Source organism: Bos javanicus, chromosome 7 (assembly GCF_032452875.1).
Source record: "Bos javanicus breed banteng chromosome 7, ARS-OSU_banteng_1.0, whole genome shotgun sequence".
NCBI lineage: Eukaryota > Metazoa > Chordata > Mammalia > Artiodactyla > Bovidae > Bos > Bos javanicus.
In genome coordinates this window covers 31,180,159-31,199,503 of record NC_083874.1, presented here as the reverse complement: position 1 = coordinate 31,199,503, position 19,345 = coordinate 31,180,159, and the positions used below count along the sequence as shown (strand labels likewise).

The 19,345-nt window shown below is 42.2% G+C and overlaps 1 protein-coding gene and 1 long non-coding RNA gene across 7 annotated transcripts in view; one reads left to right on the top strand and one right to left on the bottom strand.

Moving 5' to 3' along the window:
* The window catches only part of SNCAIP (synuclein alpha interacting protein), a 261,734-nt gene that overhangs the window by 82,366 nt on the left and 160,023 nt on the right, over nucleotides 1-19,345 (top strand). For 4 of the 6 annotated variants that reach the window (XM_061422964.1, XM_061422958.1, XM_061422960.1 and 1 more), the window contains exon 1: nucleotides 16,213-16,301. The exons of the other annotated variants lie outside the window; for them this stretch is intronic. The gene's annotated coding sequence lies outside the window, so the exon portion shown is untranslated. Of the gene's footprint in view, nucleotides 1-16,212; nucleotides 16,302-19,345 lie in introns of those variants that run through there. 6 annotated transcript variants of the gene reach the window in all.
* Nucleotides 9,375-14,968, bottom strand: LOC133251017 (uncharacterized). Its single transcript, XR_009737484.1, has 2 exons — nucleotides 14,887-14,968; nucleotides 9,375-9,794 (listed from the first exon to the last, which is right to left on the bottom strand). It is a non-coding gene; the product is annotated as an uncharacterized LOC133251017 (long non-coding RNA).

The window sequence follows — 19,345 nt, the reverse complement described above, 5'->3', positions numbered from 1 at the left end:
AATACGGAAAAATAGTCTACTTTCTTGATAAGAACCTTAGATTAATTTCTCTTCCCTATGATCTTAATAAAAAGCCAGTTATATTACACACTGCATTTTCATTTGCTTCTTAGAAAATGAGATTGAAATACTATATATAATCTATACTCTTCAAAGAAAAAGCAATTATATGAAATAGAAATTTGAAGGTATCAGAGAAGATGGGACCAAACTGAAAAGATGAGAGACAGAAGTAATAATTGAATGTTTTGTTCAGTTGGAACAGTGATGTCTTCTTTATCCCAGTTTGACCCCATGTGTGTTTCGAGTTCCCTCATTGAACATAACATGGTAGGCATTTCAGTGTGGTTCTGTAGAAGCAGTGAGCACATTTAGTCATGCAGGTGTCCTCTAAAAGCCTGGGCAGATGAGCCAGAGAGGAGGAGAGAGATAAGTGTGAGAAAAGAGAGCAGTGAAATCCATGTGTTTCAAACAAGATCTTTAACTGCCTCTCTTATAGAATGTCAGAAAGCTGCCTTATGTCGGAGAATGTTCCCTGGCAGAGCTCTCTTCCCCTGCTGTGGGGAGGAGACCGAAGGATTGCTAAGTTATAATTGCTGCTGTGTTAGGACAGCCCATCAAGTTTCCTGTCAAAATGGCAGAAGGCAGGAGGCCAGGCTAAGTTTTTGTGGTAGGGGGCTGCCTCTTCTTGTGCTTTGAGGAGTTTCTAAATCACCTCTGTCTGAAAATCTCCCCTAAGAAAATGCCTTAAAGCCCCACCATTATATTCATTCCTTTTGCATAAAGATTCCCAACCAGATTCAGGGGGAACCTCTTGGCTGCACATACTTCCCAAGAGATGCATCCACAAGTGACCTTCAGTTATATGGATTTATTGGCTTCACTCCCTTGCATTAGGAAATGGCAACCCACTCCAGTGTTCTTGCCTGGAAAATCCCAGGGACAGAGGAGCCTGGTGGGCTACAGTTCATTGGGTCACAAAAAGTTGGACACAACTGAGTGCATGACACATGGCACATAGGCTTCACTACAGATCCTATTAGGATCCAGAAGGAGTGGGATACAAGGCAAGTGTATTTTGGTGGCAAGTGTGGAGTGGAGACAGAAAAGTCTGAGATGTGATACACAGCCCAGATCTAAGAATCAAGTCTGGTCCCAGGAAGTCCAGCCCCTAAAGATAGTAGATTTCTATTTTGAAAAATGGAGAGGAGTTGAAAAGTGAGGTGGTTGGTACCCAACATAAACTTGACCTACCCAAATCTGCAGGCAAGTCCTGGCCTTGAGTAAGGAAAGGACCCTGTTAGGATGTCAACCAGTTATGACTCATTGGTAATTGCCAAACGGTAAAGTAAAAGCCCTTCCAGGAGTTGGGTTGCCTTGGGCCTCATTTCATTTCACTTCCCTGCATTTCATTGTTGAACCAGGAATCTGCCGTCAGGAGCTTCTCTTCCTTGTCAGTAGAGAGGCAGGGCTTGCTGTTTTAACTGGCCATTGTTCTTTGACATGTAATCTGCTGCAATCAGAGATTTCCTTAAAAATCGCCTCATGTTATTGGGTTGGCCATAATATTCATTCAGGATTTTCCATAATGTGTTATGAAAAACCCAAGTGAACTTTTTGTCCACCCCAATATTTTCTTACTTTCAACAACAGTAGTGAAGAGACAATGAAACAGAAGTGAGAGTGGGGTCACAGGCAAGGCACCTGCGCTTCCTGTTCTGCTCAGGTTATCTGAGAACCAGTGCTACACATGAGCCAGGACATTTCACTCCCCTGCTTTCAGACACAAAAAGGTCAGTGTAAAGAAAAGTAAGCCAGGTGATAAACCACCACAAGAAGGGGTCATTTTTTCATGTTTCCTAGCCTGGAGAAGGTAGAGGAAAATATTACAAGTAATTGGGTCAGGCTTCAGTAACCTAAAGTGCCATAAACAACACCCCTTCTCACTGCCAAAAAAAGCAGGGGTGGGGGCTAATACTGTCTGAATGTTTGGTAATGATACGCAAGCTAAAAGAAAAGACTGAACTATTTTTTAAAAACTCTCGAACTATTTTTAAAAACTCTTGAAGTTTCCTTGGAAAAAAATTCAAAGCAGAAGGTAAAATAAATGAGTCCTGTCCACTGGGCTGATTAAAGAGTAGCAATTATATTGTCAATCCTGCCAGGAATAAATACACCCACAGAATTCAGAATTCAGTTCAGTTCACTTCAGTCACTCAGTCGTGTCCGACTCTTTGCGACCCCATGAACTGCAGCACGCCAGGCCTCCCTGTCCATCACCAACTCCCGGAGTTCACCCAGACTCACGTCCATCGAGGCAGTGATGCCATCCAGCCATCTCATCCTCTGTCATCTCCTTCTCCTCCTGCCCCTAATCCCTCCCAGCATCAGAGTCTTTTCCAATGAGTCAACTCTTCGCATGAAGTGGCCAAAGTTCTGGAGTTTCAGCTTCAGCATCATTCCCTCCAAAGAAATCCCAGGCTGATCTCCTTCAGAATGGACTGGTTGGATCTCCTTGCAGTCCAAGGGACTCTCAAGAGTCTTCTCCTACACCACAGTTCAAAAGTATCAATTCTTCAGCGTTCAGCCTTCTTCACAGTCCACCTCTCACATCCATACATGACCACAGGAAAAAACCATAGCCTTGACTAGATGGACCTTTGTTGGCAAAGTAATGTCTCTGCTTTTCAATATGCTATCTAGGTTGGTCATAACTTTTCTTCCAAGGAGTAAGCGTCTTTTAATTTCACGGCTGCAATCACCATCTGCAGTGATTTTGGAGCCCCAGAAAATAAAGTCTGACACTGTTTCCACTGTTTCCCCATCTATTTCCCATGAAGTGATGGGACCAGATGCCATGATCTTCGTTTTCTGAATGTGGAGCTTTAAGCCAACTTTTTCACTTTCCTCTTTCACTTTCATCAATTAGAGGTGCTTATAAGGCTCTTGATCTAGACAAATGGACCACAGATATCTGCCTAAAGGTAAAGAGCTGTTTTACTAACTGTCTTGTGTGATAACGGACAGAAGCTGACAGTGAAAATGGCAGAGATGGTAGATGAAGAGGTCAGTCATCTGCCAAGACCTGTAGGCCTGGAGTGTGATTTGAAGGTTACAACACGAGGAAAGTCAACTTGCGCATGTGTGATTGTGGGTGTAGACTTCACCGGTCCTGGGTCACCTCGTGTATGTTGGTGTTTCTTCTGATGTCACACTTTAAATTGTGCCTCTCTGCTGCCTATTTCATCACATCCAGTGTGTGTGTTTGCACACAGTTGTGTGCAAGATGGAGACTTTAATCGGCTCTTGTTCTGATCATTAGTTCACAGTTTGTGATTAGGAAACAGTTACAACAATAATACAAATGAGAACAATTTTGAAAAATAAGAGAGTATAAAACTATATTGAGGGCATTTGTCATAGCACTAGATCTAGCAGCAAAAGCAATGGAAAACAAAGAAAGTAGAGACAGACTAAATATTTGTCAATAATTAAAATATTGCGTGTGTTATCACTCAGTCGTGTCTGATTCTTAGTGACCCCATGGACCGTAGCCGACCAGGCTCCTCTGTCTATGGAATTCTCCAGGCAAGAATACTAGAATGGGTTGCCATTTCCTTCTTCAGGGGATCTTCCCAACCCAGGGATTGAACCCTGGTCTCCTGCCTTGCAGGCAGACTCTTTACCAACTGAGCCACCAGGGAAGCCCTTTAATTGAAATATTAGTCATCAGCTAAATAAAATTATGTGGACCTTATGTTTTTGCATGAAAAGATGTGCAAAGAATGTTTTTGTTTAAAAAGGAATTAATTTGGGAACCAGATGCATTACTTTGATTCCATTTTTGTTAAAAGCCAAAAAAATATTTTTTGAAGGTTGGGAAGAGTTTCTGGGAAAGTACATTTAAAGACACACTTGAAGGATAGGTTTGAAATGTAAGATTTGGATTTTTATTTTTAATGACTTCTTTACTAATGATTTTTAAAATGAGTATATATATTGTTTTATTAATTTTAAAAGCCATCATTTTTTTTGTTTAAAAAAATAGGGAAATGGTGAAATACAAAAAAAAAAAAAAAAACAATATAGCTGCGAGGTATGATTTAAAAAACTGCACTTTTGCATTCAGACTACCTCCTATGCCAGAAATGGTTAATTTTATTGCAGTTATTTAGTTTGTGTTCAATTCTAGAGGGTGAGTTAAGATTGACAGAATTTTCATGTGTATAATTATGTGTGTGTAATTTCTGCTAATACATTTGAGAAAAAAGAGAAATTACGTAATCATTTCCATTTTTCTTTCTTTTTTTCATTTTTGGAGGCCATTATGCTTTCTATTTTCTTTCCTTTCTCTTTTTTTTTGACACAGTTTTTATTTGCACTCAAACATACTGTATTAGAATCTTTTGATTGTAACAGACAGAAACCCAGCTCAAACTGGATGATGCTGAAAAGAAAAGCTTAATGGGAATTTTGTGATCATATAAGTAAGAAATCTGGGGGCTTACATTTTTTCATCAAGATTTCTTTCCTTTTACATCTCTTAGTACTACTTTTCTCAATACTGTCTTCATTCTCAGTCAGGTCTCTTCAGAGTAGCAAAGATGGCAGCCACAACTGCCCAAGTCTTACATCACTCTCAGCACTAACAGCCCCAAGAGAACAAGAAGGAATGCTTCTTTCTCAATAGCCGCAACCAGTCCTCCCAAACCTATGGCCAAGAGGACGAGACATTCTGATTGGCTTGTCTTGGTCACGTGCCCATCGCTATGGCCAGGGAGGCAGGTCAAGTGATAAACACATCTATCAGCTGAGGAAGGGAGTGTTCCCAGAAGAAAAGATAATAGTTGTTACAAGAAGGGAGAAAGTCTGCCAAGTAGGCTAAAACAACAGATATACACTAAACGTGGGATTTAAACTGTGTCGTTCTCCATAAGAAAAAGTAAAAGAGCCACCCTCATCTTTTTGGTCTTCCTAAATTCTTGAAAATTTTTCCTCCTTAAGTTTCTACAAGTTCTGTGAAAAATCTCTCTCTGAATTGGGAGACAAGATTGCCTGTGTTTTTCTTCCCGTGTGTATCCTGTTACGATCGAAAGGTTCATGATTTGGTTTACCCAACTGTCCTGCCATTTGCCTTCCAATGGTTTATCTCAAAAGGAAGCTGGTAAAATGAAAGATTTTTATTTTTAAAATACTTTATTTTAGTGGGGGTAGGGGGAGAAAACACTGTTTCAAATGAGGTTTTTAAAAGCCTTGAGTTGGCGAGTTGTTGCATAAAAATAACTTATGTTCTTTTCCCTGAGCCAGCAGTCCTTTAAAAAAAGCAGGTGTTCCGGATACTGGAGATGACAAACAGCTTTATAACTAACACAAGGAAGAGCAGAGAACAGGGAACTTTTCTGCCAAGTGTTAAAGCCAAGGGCAAAATATTCCAAAATGGGCTTTTCTGTAACCATTTCAAAACAGAGGAAGCCAGAGGATTAGTAAAACAGTAAGTGTACAGTCTGGTCACTTTGAAGCCTGACATATTAGTCAGTTTGCTAAGGGAGTACATTTATGCAGATCTTTTCAAGGGAAAAGATTTTTCCTTCAGCCAAGTATGAAGACACAATAGTTTTTTTTTCTGTATCCTCAGTCATGCTAAGCATCATCAACATCTGTTGCATAATCTACATGGAGTGTGGCTATTGTCAAGAAGTTTACAGAATACTCATTAGCTTAGAATACCTTAGATTATTGATTGTAAAAGGCTTCTTTCTGCTTGTTTAGTTGCTGTATTAGAAGAAAGATAGGAAGGTTCAATATAATTTTGGAGAATTATTCATGCTCCCTTTTTAAAAAAAAATCTAAAGCAATCTGAAGGACAGAATATTCTGCAGCCCCTCGTTCACTTGGCACAAGGATAAAACAGTGTTTTGTTTTATTTTTTATGCTCCTGGTTTCCTTCTTTGGGAACATCTACAGCACATCAATAAATATTGTCTAACACTTATAGATGAGTTTTTCTACCAAGCATTAATTTTTCCAATACTGTGTAACTGTCACATCCATCTCTCACCTCCCATCCAAACCTGAAACTGGCTACCCACCCTCTGACAACACTGCCATCCATTTTGATGGAACGGTTTAGGATGGATGCTGGGGAGCAGGTATGATGGGGTGATTTTTCACATTCCCTAGAACCGAGCTGTCCAATAGAAATATAATGCGAGAGAAATATTCATTTTTAAGTTTTGAAGTAGCTGGATTAAAAAAAAGATTACAGGTGAAATTCATTTTCAACATATTATTTAACCCATATATTCCAACAGTACACAATTATTAACGGATATTCTACGTTCTTTTCTCTACACTAAGACTTTGAGATCCAGGTGCCTATTACACTCACAGAACATGTCAGTTGGGACTAGCCATGGTTCAAGAGCTCAAGAGCAACCTCTGACTAGTTGCTGCTGTATGGAGCGGTGTAGCCCTGGAAGGACCCTGTAGGTTACACTTACAGCATCTGCTGTGGACCTGTTATGCTTTCAAATAATGTTATATAGTTCTGAGTATCAGGATACTGTGAGCAGTAGAATTTCTTGCCCCCACCCAAATCTTCATTTCCTCAATTCTGTACCAAGATTCCATGTTCTTTCCCCCTGGTCAGTGTAGCTTCTAAAAGCCATTGCCAAGGTCATGATGGTTCTAGAAAATGTGAAAAGTTAGAGTCCAGGAGAAGCGTTCCAAATTTATAGGTCACAATTCTTGTTAAATTCCATATAAGAAAACACAGTGTTTAAAATGCATCTACCTGATTATTTATGATTCTCACAGATTTTTTTTTCACCACCCTCATGATTTTCTGCTGACTTGCTCTTAAATGTGTTTTATGTTCCAGTCTCAATTCTCCAGTGTTTTGAACAATTGACCTCCTTTCTGTTATACCTGGCCACACATTTCCACTAGCACTGCTTGATCCCCACACTAGGGAGTATGCTGTAGGAGGTTTGACTTTCTTTGAAGACTTGCTGTCTAGGAATTAGCACAATGCAGTTATATTGTTCTCACAGATGTTTTACAAGCACTTTAATAAGTCAACATATCCACTTGTGTTTCCCAAATACATGGTTAATGGTGGTATTGATGATAGATTTTGCTTTTGTATCTGTGTGTACCAGGCCAAGTGGTAGATGACGTGTGTGTGTGTGTTTGTGTGTGCATGCGCTCAGTCATGTCCAACTCTTTGCAACTCCAGGAACTGTAGCCTGCCAGGCTCCTCTGTCCATAGAATTTTCTAGACAAGAATACTGAAGTAGGTTGCCATTTTCTCCTCCAGGAGATCTTCCCAACCCAAGGATCTAATCCATGTCTCTTGCATCTTCTGCAGTGGCAGGCAGGTTCTTTACCACTGAGCCATCTGGGAAGCCCCAGTAGCCCTCCTTAAATCACTTAGTTATTTGAGAATAACTCTTAACACTTGGTTTCTGCATGGTCAATGGATTGATACTGAGCAGTCTGGGCTGGTTCTTCTACCTGGAACTCTTCTCTCACTGTTGGCATAGTTGTCCTTTTTTCTTTCTTCAAATTTCAGACGCCTTCCCTGACCACCCAATATTATAGTATATCCTCTTTGTTTTTCTTTTTTCCCCACAGTATTCTGTTTTTGCCTTCATAGGTCTTGGCAACACTGAAACATGCTTGTTTATTGACTACCTATAAGATCAGTCTAGTGTGTCTATTCTCTCCAAGATCCTCAACAATTAACACAGTGCCTGCTGCTGCTGCTAAGTCGCTTCAGTCATGTCCGACTCTGTGCGACCCCATAGACGGCAGCCCACCAGGCTCCTCCATCCCTGGGATTCTCCAGGAAAGAATACTGGAGTGGGTTGCCATTTCCTCCTGCAATGCATGAAAGTGAAAAGTGAAAGTGAAGGCGCTCAGTCGTGTCCAACTTTTAGAGACCCCGTGGACTGCAGCCTAACACGCTCCTCCACCCATGGGATTTTCCAGGCAAGAGTACTGGAGTGGGTAACACAGTGCCTAGTGCACAGCAAATGCTCAAATATTTGCATAAATATGTAACCAAGTACCTTGCATTTTTCCAAGGACTGTATTTTTCCATTTATATCGCTATAGTGATAATATCTCAAAATCATATTGACAGCCCTAGAGTTAAATGTGGAAGATACTCCTCTCACTAAAAATGTTTCATTGTTAAAAGTATTTCCTCTTCGTCTATTTCTAAATTATTAGTCAAATCACCATTGGAGGTCTCAGTTGAATGTTAAATGCTATTTACAAACCAAAGTTAAATGTGAAATTGGAGGCTAAAAGTTTTTTTAAACTTTAAATTGTCAGAGAACCAATGGCAATACTAAAACATGAAATGAAAGGTTTTCTCAATGTCACATGATCTAAATGATTATAATAAAAGTAAGTTTGTAGACAACTATACACATGCCATATAGCAATCTAGGATGTACTATTATTGTAGTTTAAGAAAAAAAGAATTCTAGTGCTGTTTAATGCCATGACACAAGTAGAGAAATAGGGATATTTCCATCCAACAAAGCAGCAGTGAGCTCTAGGGTCCATTTTTTCTCAGTGAATTCACCCAGGTGCCATAGGTTTTCTAGAGTTCATTTATTTAACAAATACTTATTTAAAGTTTTAATTGTTTACTTTTAATTCTTCTTAGAATATTAGCTTATTTAATGCTGATAACAATCTTTTGAGTAGGTACTATAACCTCTCATTTCATAGCTGTGAAAAGTAAGGCCTGGACACATGAAGTGACTTTGAAGGTGGTAAGAAGGGAAGCTGGGATTTAATCCCAGGAGGTCTGACTCCCAGATCAGGGTGCTTAACCTTTATACTGAGGGTTACTTTGTACTTTGAGTTTAAAAGCATTCAGTCTATCAACAATTACATCTTTCTGTATTCTTCCCACAAACCACCTTTAAAACATTTCCCATGCTTTACAAGGACCGTTTTTCATCAGCCATCAGCTTTTCTCATCCTGTCCAATATGTATTTAGCTTTTCTTTCCTTGATTTCTTCTAAAGAGGACCATATGTTCCCAGGACGAGGAATTGGAAACTGGAAGCTATAAATTTATAGAAGAAAGTAAAACTCGTAAGATAGTCATATCTAGGAAGACTGAATATCTTCCTTCATTTTCAGAACTGGACTTTCTGCACCAAAACTGTTTGGAGATAGGATTTATTCTGGTTTGGAACAGTGGGGATTATAATTACTTATGCATTTCATTCACTGACAGCTTTCTTCTGTACTTAGAGGTAACAAATTCTAATGTCTTTGCATGACTTATCCAAGCGGGAAAACTTTTTGTTCTATTAATCCCTAGAAGCTGATTAAAGATCAAGTCAGAGACCAGTCTATTATACTTTTAATCCTCATAAACTCTAAATCACTTTACTCCATCTCATAGCCATGGAAATCTGTAGAGCCATCCAGTTATCTCCAAATGCATGTTTCCGGTGCTGAGGTAGAACAGAGGAGAAAAAAAGGTATATTACTCATAAAGACAATAAAAACTCTGAATCCAAGCACATACATATCATAGCAATATTCAAAATACAGATTATGTGCATGCTAAGTTGCATCAGTCATGTCCGACTTTTTGTAACCCTATGAATTGTACTCCCCCTACTCCACGCTCTTCTGTCCATGGGATTCTCTAGGCCAGAATACTGGTGAGGATTGCCATGTCCTCCTCCAAGGGTATCTGTCCAACCCAGAGTCTCTTGGTCTCCTGCATTGGCACGCAGGTCCTTTACCACTAGCGCCACCTGGGAAGCACACAGATTATATACTGTAGTAAAATCTTGAAAACGTAAAAGAGATACATTAGAATAGATTCAATGTCAGTTTACATCAGTGACTGGAGAGCTATTAATGAAGATGGGAGAGACTCTAGAATTTAAAAGGGGGAAAGGATGATTTTAAAGACAAAAAACAGCCAAGTAAGAATGATTTTATTCAGGCTCTTGAAATAAGAACACCCCAGCCCTGAGTACCAGAGTGTTTCTGATGGGTGATGTTGCATTAGAACTTTGTAGGGAAGGACAGACATGTTACAAGTGAGATGATTTACATTTGGGATGGTTGTAATCAGAGGAAGTCTAGGTCAGTTAGCTGAACAGGAAACGTTTTTCTCTGTGTCTAGGAAGTTTCAGAGGGACCCACAGTTGTAATCTCAGCTATTCATTCATGAGACAAAGAATGGGAAGTTGGAGGGTCTGGGTCTGGTCTTGTCAGCACATTCAGGCAGAAAGAGGAAAATCTGTGTTTAGGCTTGTCCTGGGTAAACAAAAGAGTCATGTGCAAATCTTATGAAGTCATTAGAAAGAGTGGACCGTGGGTTTTATCAAAGTCACGGGGAGGAGGCTTTTTGTGGTAAGCCATTGCCCAGAACACAATAAGGTGGGTACACTTCCCAATGATTGTTAATATGTGGGAGCACAGGGCTTAGGCAGTTTCACCATTGTCAATAGCAAACGGATTCAGAGCAGAGGCTCAATGGACACATAGTGAGATGTGTGTGTGCATTAGTAGCTTGGTTGTGTCCAACTCTTTGCAACCTCAAGGACTATAGTCCTTTGGATTCTTCTCTCCATGGAATTCTCCAGGCAAGAATATTGGAGTGGGTTGTCATTTCCTTCTCCAAAGGATCTTCCCAACCCAGGGATCAAACCTGGGTCTCCTGCATTGTAGGCAGATGCTTTACCATCTGAGCCATCAGGGAAACCCCATAGTGAGATGTGCTGTGACTCAAAGGAAGATCAATTCAAGTAGATCTGAAGGCAACAAGCCACTCTTGGAGGGAAGAGGTTTTCCATTAAAAGGTATCCAGGAAAAAGGGACCTACTGAAGATGATGTAAGTGGAGTCCCTAGAAAAAGACCAGTCCACTGAACCCAGGTTGCTGCAGAAACATCACTTTGAAATCACAACTGCAGGTTTGCAGATGAAGCTTAAGAATGGGCAGTGTCTCTCAAGGCCAACATGAATAGTGTGTCCAAATAAACTTTAGGTAGAATAAAGCACAAACATGCACAAATCTGACTATTGGGTTAAAGTAATTATAGTTAAATCTAGCCATGAATACTTGTATAGAGTTTGAATCCAGAGTTCCTCTAGGTATCTTTACACCAACTTTTGCACCCTGCTGGTAGCTTGTTATGAAAGCGGAACACAGGGGAAAGATCACAGTCCCAAATCAGTTGACTTACTGAAAACCCCTTAATGCCTAATGGATAGTTGTTTGTTTGTTTGTTTGTTTGTTTTTGGTATGTTTTTGCCCCAGGGTGTCTCAGAACAAATGGCAAGACATTCATCTCATTGTAACTTTGTGCATGGTCTAATTTTTCCCATTTAAAAATCCCAACAATAAAATTGCCAATGATCTGTAAGGATGAGTAAAGTACAGTAACAGGATTAAATGGAATTTCACGATAATCTCAGCAAATCAGATTAACAATGCATAAAATTACTCCTATACCTAATCTTCTACTGACATTGCAATATCATAAGCAGCTAAGCTGCTGGGCTTGAATTTCATCCCCCTCCCCAATTTTAACTTTATTAGAAGTGCTAAAATGAAGCAAAAGGCTAAAACTTGCTCCAAGAAGAGAAAAAAGAAGAAATATTGCAGGGAAAAAAATCACTAGAAAGTGAAGACGTGATCATAGAAACAGGTCAGGTGAGAATGCTAAATTCCTAATCAGACTCAGCTCAGGCATACAAATACCCATTAAGTATAGACCTCCCACTTGACGCTAGTGGTAAAGAACCCGTCTGCCAATGCAGGACACGTAAGACATAGGTTTGATACCTGGGTCAAGAAGATCCCCTGGAATAGGAAACGGCAAGCCACACCAGTATTCTTGCCTGGAGAATTCCCATGGACAGAGGAGCCTGGCGGACTACAGTTCATGAGGTTGCAAAGAGTCGGACATGACAGAGCAACTAACACTTTCACTTTCATAGCAAAGATAAGCTGTATGTAAAGAAGTTTAAAGTTTGTCTGAAGATATTCAAAAATGTTCAAAAGTTCGATTCCTAATCATTCTTTGTCAGTCACATTTATTTGCTCTTGATTTTGTGGTTATTTCAGAAGTTAGAGCTGCTATAGAGTTTATACTTCTGTTCATCATCTATTTCTATACTTCAGCTCTATGGCTTTTTGTAAAATGCATGAAGACTTTTCTCCTGTTTTATGAGATCTACAGTCAAGTGTAGTACGCTCATACCGCCTCATCTTATTATTTACCAAATGTCTGGTCATATTGTAGGATGCACTTCCTTGTCGTCTTGTGAGAAGTGGAGCCACATGACTAGTTGTGGCCAATGAATTGTAAGCAGGAGTAACCTGTATAATTTCTGAGCTGGAGTATTTAATTTCCCATATAAGACCTTCAAGTTCGTTTTCCCTCACTAGAGTGACCAGCAATATTGCTGTTAGTGGCTGTTTCATTAGGCTGGTCTTAAAGTGAAAAAGATGTGAAGCAGAGATGCTGCTGATCTGGAATTACCATATAGCGAGAACAAGAAATGCATTTTTAATGAGCTGTGGAAGTTTTGGCTTCTTGTTGCCTGAATGTTTGTTACTATAGTATAACCTAACCTATCATGACTGATACAATTATATTTGCATGTGAAGTATGATCTGATTCTTGATATACTGTTGTTTAGGTGCTAAGTCTTGTCAGACTCTTTGCAACCCCAGGAGAACTATACCCCTCCAGTTCCTCTGTCCATGAGATTTCCCAGGCAAGAGTACTGGAATGGGTTACTGTTTCCTTCTCCAGGCGATCTTCCCAACCCAGAGATAGAACTCATGTCTCCTGCGTCTCTTGCATTGCAGGTGGACTCTTTACCCACTAAGCCACCTGGGAAGCCCAAAAGCATGGGCCCAACTGAATTATAGGTTCCAACCAGAAATCAGAAAGGACCCCAAACAGGACTTTCTTCAGTGATTCACACTCTGCAATGAGAAATAAAAATCAGAGCTTTTCATGCAGAGTTGGATGTCTTATTAAGCAAACCAACACTTAAAGAAAGGGAAAAAGAAAAGAAAAAAGAATAGTTTCTATTTGATCGTTGGCAGTGTTGTAGCAGGTTTATTCAATTTTTGTAGCACAATAAAGATATATTATGGAAACTGGGTAAAAAGAAAGAGGCAGCTGTTTAATTGTAATAATTGAATGAATAATTACATGGCAGCTCTTTGGCAGATGATTTACAGTGAAATGAATTTCTGTACTAATTATTTTCAGTAGCTAACTCTTGAATATAAAAATCTGCTTAGTGATGAAGATCCAAATATGAATAATATGAACTCCCTGGCATGAATGGAAACTGACAACTGAATAGTAGGGAAGAAGAAATGGACATGAAGCAGAAATAAGTGCTCTAAGAGTTGCACACTCCAAGCTGTGACAGGCCTGGGAGTTCTAAAAAAGGGTAAATGATCTAGTAGCTATGGCTGCTAAGCCATTCCATAGTTAGTACTAGCCTGTAGAGGCAGCTGCTTGAATAGAAAACTGAGTATCAGAGAGTAGTTGGTAGTAATAAGCCACTGAAGGAGTGGGCAGAGCAACTTATTAACTTGATAAAAAGTCAATGTTATTTTGAGAAAGCCGGATTTCTTGCCATCCAATCTAAAATCTAGCAGCTCTGTTTCAACTCCAGTTACTTCACTACTTCCACACTTTGGTGTATCAGTTTGTGGTTTAGGATTTGGCAAGACTGTGCACAGAAGCAAACCAACAAATGGTCCAAGTGAAAGCAAACTGATTGCCTGTGTGTATAAGCATAGGTTTAAGGCACAGTGTAAAAATAATCACAGGGAAACAATGGTAAATATGTAATCAAAAACATGTTAGAATGAACCATAACAAAAGAAATTAAAAAAAAAAAAACAGGGGAAATTTTCTGAAACAATGTCTCAAAGATTGCTTTTTTAGAGTATAGCATGCTCTTCCTTCGCTACACAAAACCAATATTTTCTCTCCTCAGCAATGTCTTCTGTCCATGTAACAGGATCATACCCATTCTTTGTTGAACCGTTTACACTGAGGTAACACTGGCTTACTTACTGTTAGATGTTTAAGGCAGTTGGAAGGAGATAGCCACGTATAACTCTTCAAAAAATTACTCCTTCAGTGTTAAAATTTGATTTTTCAAAAGCAGGCTGTCAAAATATTTAAGAGGATGGCAATAAAAGTGTGTTGTGTATAGAACATATCAAGGGTGACACCAACTCCATCCATATCTACTGGATGGAAGCAAGATGTGCTTTTCTGAGAGTTTATAGTAGGCAAAAAAAAAAGAGGCATTTTTATTTTAACCAGATGTGAAAGAATTAAACCCAATATTTTCAAGTATTTTTTAGTGCCATATGATGTCATCTGATTTTATATTTTCTGAGGGATAGTGGGTATTTTCAAATTGTTAAGCCACTTTCCATGTATGTACTTAAAGTCTTATATATGATAAATTACAGTAAACAAATTACCACACCGGCAGAACATACTTTTGGCTGTTTATGTAAGACAGCAGAGAGAGAAATTTAGTTTCTCAATCGGAAATGGGATCAAAATCATGTGAAATGTCTTCTTCTGGTCTTCAAGACAGTCCTTATTTCAGAGACTATGTACTCCTCATCCAAAGAGGTCCAGGGCAGGGAGGGCTGGGTGTGTCCTCCGAATAGTACAAGGGCCTCTTCCCTGCAGTGCCAACACAGCAGCCCCCGGACCTCGTAGGCACTACACTAGTCATCCAGGCAACCACAGTTTTTAAACAACCATGCCCTTCCTTTTTTACTGGTAATATGTTTTCAGTGACAGCCTTACACATGCTATATCTCACCGCCACTAACCCAGATGGGGTCAAATTTCCCAGGATTGCTGCGCCACTCTTGTCCTCCGGAGTTGGCAAGGGAACCAGGCGGCCCCTGAGCAGACAGACGAGAGAACTTGCTTCCTCACACTTTTCTCTGGAGCAGCATCAGACAAGCGGCCACACCCAGGAGCAGGAGAGTGGCCCTCAAAGGCTTTGCTGAGTGAGCTTCTCTGAGCCATCTCTCCCGGGGTGGGGAAAGACTTCTTAAAAACCATTAAAAGCTTTCCAAAGGGCAAGAGCGAGACGATCGCGAGCCAAGGTTAGCATCAGTGGTTCCACTCCTCCAGACTTCACTTCGGAAATAAGGAAGGAGTCAGTCACCAGTGCTGACTGACGGATGCCTCATCCAGCAGCTCTCCGCCCTCTCCCAATTAAGACAGAGCTGCTGAGAGTAAAGTTAATATTACTAAAGGGCCGTCGTTGTATTAAACGTTGTTGAATTAGAAACACCATCAGTTCAGACCAGTCTCCTCCATCCACCACCCATACTCAAGCACGGAACATTCCGGGCAAAGACCCCTCAGCCTTCCTTCCTTGGCGAAGTCCTCGAGGGTGGGCGAGACCGGGTTGGGGGCGGGCGGGGAGGACTGGGGTTTAGGACTGTGCCAACGCAAAATCCTCTGCCAAGGGGCTCCCGAAGCAGGGCAGTTTCCCAGGACCGTGCCCACGTTCCGTCGCCCCCTCCCCGAGTGTCTCTGCCCGGCCGAGGCTGGAACCCTGGATGGGTTGGGGACCAATGAGATGGCAGCGGTTGACGCAGGGATCACGGTGAGGGGCGATTTCATCTCCCGGGGGTGGGGGGTAGAGGCCGCCCAGCGGGGGTGGGGGGCGGAGGAGAAAGCGGGTAAAAAGTGGGAGGGGAGGAGATCGGAGACAGCCAGTTGAGCAGCAAAGACACAGAGGTGTGAGAGCCAAAGGTAAAGAAGAAAAGAGCAGGTTCGCGGACGAGGAGGCGGCGCGGCCGGGGCTGGGGGCCGCCGCGCGTAGGGCGCCGCGGGGAGGGCGGGGGAGGGTCGCCGTCAGTCAGGCCGAGCCCGGCTCGCGGGCCGGGGGGCGGGCGCCGGGCGCGCGGCGGCGGCGGCGGGAGGGCGCGGCGGCCCGGGCCGTGGAGACCGCGCCCCCGCCAGGCGGTGCGCCGCGCTCGGCGCTCCGCGTCCCTCAGCGCCAGCTCCGAGCCCGCCGCCCCGGGGCTGCCCTCCTCCCGCTGCCGCGCGCCCGTTGAGGGGCCCGGGGGGGAGAGGCGCCGGAGGCCCGGCCGCATTGTGACGTAGCGGGGCCGCTGCAGCGCCTCCGCCACCCGCCGGCTCCCGCGGTTCCTGCTCCCGCCGCCGCCGTCCATCTGTCCGTCCGTCCGTCCGCATTTTTGAGCAGCCGCAGCGCCGGGCGCCCGGGGTGAGTCCAGGTCCCGGGGTGGACGCCGCGGGGAGACGGGGGTGGGGCGCGACGGCGCGAGCGACTGAGCCTTTTCCAAGTTTGCACCGGGCGACCCGGGCGGGGGTCCCCCCCCCGCCCCGCCGCGAACCCCGGGGGGGCCCCCTTTGTGCGGCGAGTCCCGGCGGCACCAGTGGCGGCGGTGCCTCTGCAGAAAGGGTTTCGGGGGAGGTCTCTATAGTAACGTTGGCGGCGCCTGCCAAGCGGCTTCTCTTCTTCTTGAGGGAGGGGGGAGGAGCCCCCACCTCAGGTTCCAAAGGATTGCTCTTTTCCTTTGCCGGTTTCGTGTGGTTCTTATTCTTTCTGCCACCTGGGATGGTGTGGGAGGCAGGGATGGGCAGTGCCGGGGCTCCTAAGAACTGAGGTAACCAGGGACGAAGTAATAGTAATAGAAACGGTACCAACAATAATAATAGTAATCGCAAAAGAGGGACGCCTGGGGTTGCCGCGCGGCCCAAGGGGAGCCCCTCGCTCTTGGGCACTGCGGCCCCCTGGCTGCCCGGTCCTCTAGGGCTCCGACCACCACCTCGGGCGCTGTCCTGTGTCCGCCGCTCGTCCGGGTCAATTGTAGCCAGGAGTGTTTCTCCCCTGGCCTCCTTTCGCGATGATGTCTCTCATCTGCAGGTGGTAAGCGAAGTGACTGGTAATTTGGCTATTGTCAAATGCCACGTTTTGTTTATTTCATTTTTACGAAAGGAAAAGAGGGAAAATTATGAGCCATTACTGGCAGCCATACAGTTTCCACAGGAAATACTAGCATTCTTTGAGGAACACGCTACTGCTTGCGGGGAAGAAAGTCTTTAGGAAACAAAAAGGCAACAGCATTGTTGCTCATTTTCAATGGACCGCTAGGAGAGGGGAAACGTGGTGTTTTTTCCTGTGGGAACAGGCTTGCCTTGGGAAAGTTAATTAAGGAAGCTTACTGTCGGGGCCCGTTTTTCACTTGCTGGTGCCTAGACCCCACTCCTCCTGGCTATTACTGACAAGTGTCCATCAAAGAGCTGCGAAGAAGGGAGAACCATTGCAGGACAGTCTCACCACACACCATGTGCTGTGGAGCCCAGCCAGGATGCAGTGTGCAAAATGAAATAAGGGCTGTCTGGGGAGGTTTATGAGGATTGCATGTGTGCAGAGTATGTCAGTTCTCCAAGGTGTCACTCTAAACACATCATTTTCAAGCATGGCTTTCCCTGCTGAATCTGCAGAAAGGCAAAAAACCTATTTCTCTTATTATGGAGCGCACGTCCCAGTTGGGAATGGGTTGAAATATGTATTTCATTTGTATATATTGAAATTTTCAAAGGCAGAGAGGATAAGGTTTAGGAAAGCAGTATGCTAATGGGTTCACATCTAGAGAATGTCTGTTGGGTATTTCTGATGCATCTCAACGTTAAATTACGTTCAGCCTGGCTGGAATGAAGGGAGAGACCCTTCAGGTGCCCTTTATTTGAAAAAGTGTGACATTTTGTCCCCACTGCAGAAGTCTCTCTGGAAGGCAGTATTAACTGAAGATTACCCAAATATGTAGGAGTTTTAGGTCTAGACACAGAAAGAAGATGGTGCTTCTCTTAAGATCTTTGGACATCTCAGTTACAAATAAAATATAAAAAAAATAAATAATACAGCTTTGAATATAAACTTCATTTTATTTAGAGCAAGCATTTCATGAGGAAAGGTTACAATATGGTAGATCTGAAATGATGCTGCAGTTATTGATTTGACATTTACTACCGTATATGGCGTGCTGCGATTCATGGGGTCGCAAAGAGTCGGACATGACTGAGCGACTGAACTGAACAGAACTGTGTATGGATATCCAAAAGGTAGGGACTAAGGCAAATGAATTTCTCTGTCTACTGTGTCATAGCTCCGCTACTTTCAACTAGCTGTTCTTGTGCAGGTGTACAGTGGAAATTCAGAACAGAGGCCAAGAAACTTTCTGTGCACTGTTGTCTTGGAGGGAATTGCAGCAGTATTTTACTGCTCTTAAGAGGAGGAAAACCCACATAAACATCTAATACAAACAAATGATCTTTGATATTATCAGAGAAAGCCTAGAGTCATTTTTCTTGCCAGATTGAAGGCATTTCTTGTCAAAAGAGGAAATCTCCCAAGGAGCAGGTGCATCATTATAAGAAACACAAGAGAATTTTTCTTTTAAATGCAAAAATCTAATTGAATTGAATAGCAACAAGAGAATCAAGCGACACTCTTAGAATAGAAGGTTTGTTTTTGGCAGTCTGTCAGATTAGGGTTGCAAACCACATAGGAGAAATAGGTGTCCTGGGAGAAAAATAATTTCCTGGTGAAAATCAAACATTTGCTTCTGTGAAACTGTTATCTTTACGTGCTTGTTTCCTTGTGCCCCTTAGATTGGTGTGCAGATTCTACTTGCAAGAATTAATTTTCTGGAAATGATTCAATGAGTGGTTACTAATATATATACTATGCGTGATTTATGCCTGTAGATAACCGGATTTTATATTTTATAATTTATATATCTTATCACTCCTTTTTTAAGCTTTTAAAATTATTGATCAAAATATGTGTTGACATGATTAATTTTTTTTATTTTTAATTGATATGATTGACAGCTGGGTCCTGGGAAAGTGCTGATTGATTGCTAAATAGTCATTCCATATACACTTTGTACATACATGGGGTATAAAAATATAAAATGCAGAGTCTCTTCACAAAGAACTTACAAGGGGAAAAATAGGATACATGAAATATTGAGTAATGATACAAAGCATGAAAGAAGATATTTTATGATTAATTGCCCAAGACAGTGAGCAGTAATTGAAAAGGAATTCCCATGAGAAAGTAACCAAGTCAGCTTAGATGTTTTTTCAGTTATCCATTGCTGTGTAACAAACCATCCCCAAATCATTGCTTAAAATGACTGTATTGCTTGCAGTTGTGTGGTTGGTAGTTCGAGTTGGGTTCAGCGAGGTGGTTCTGCTGCTGCTCTTGGCTGAGTTCCTCTGTTATCTTCAGTCACCTGG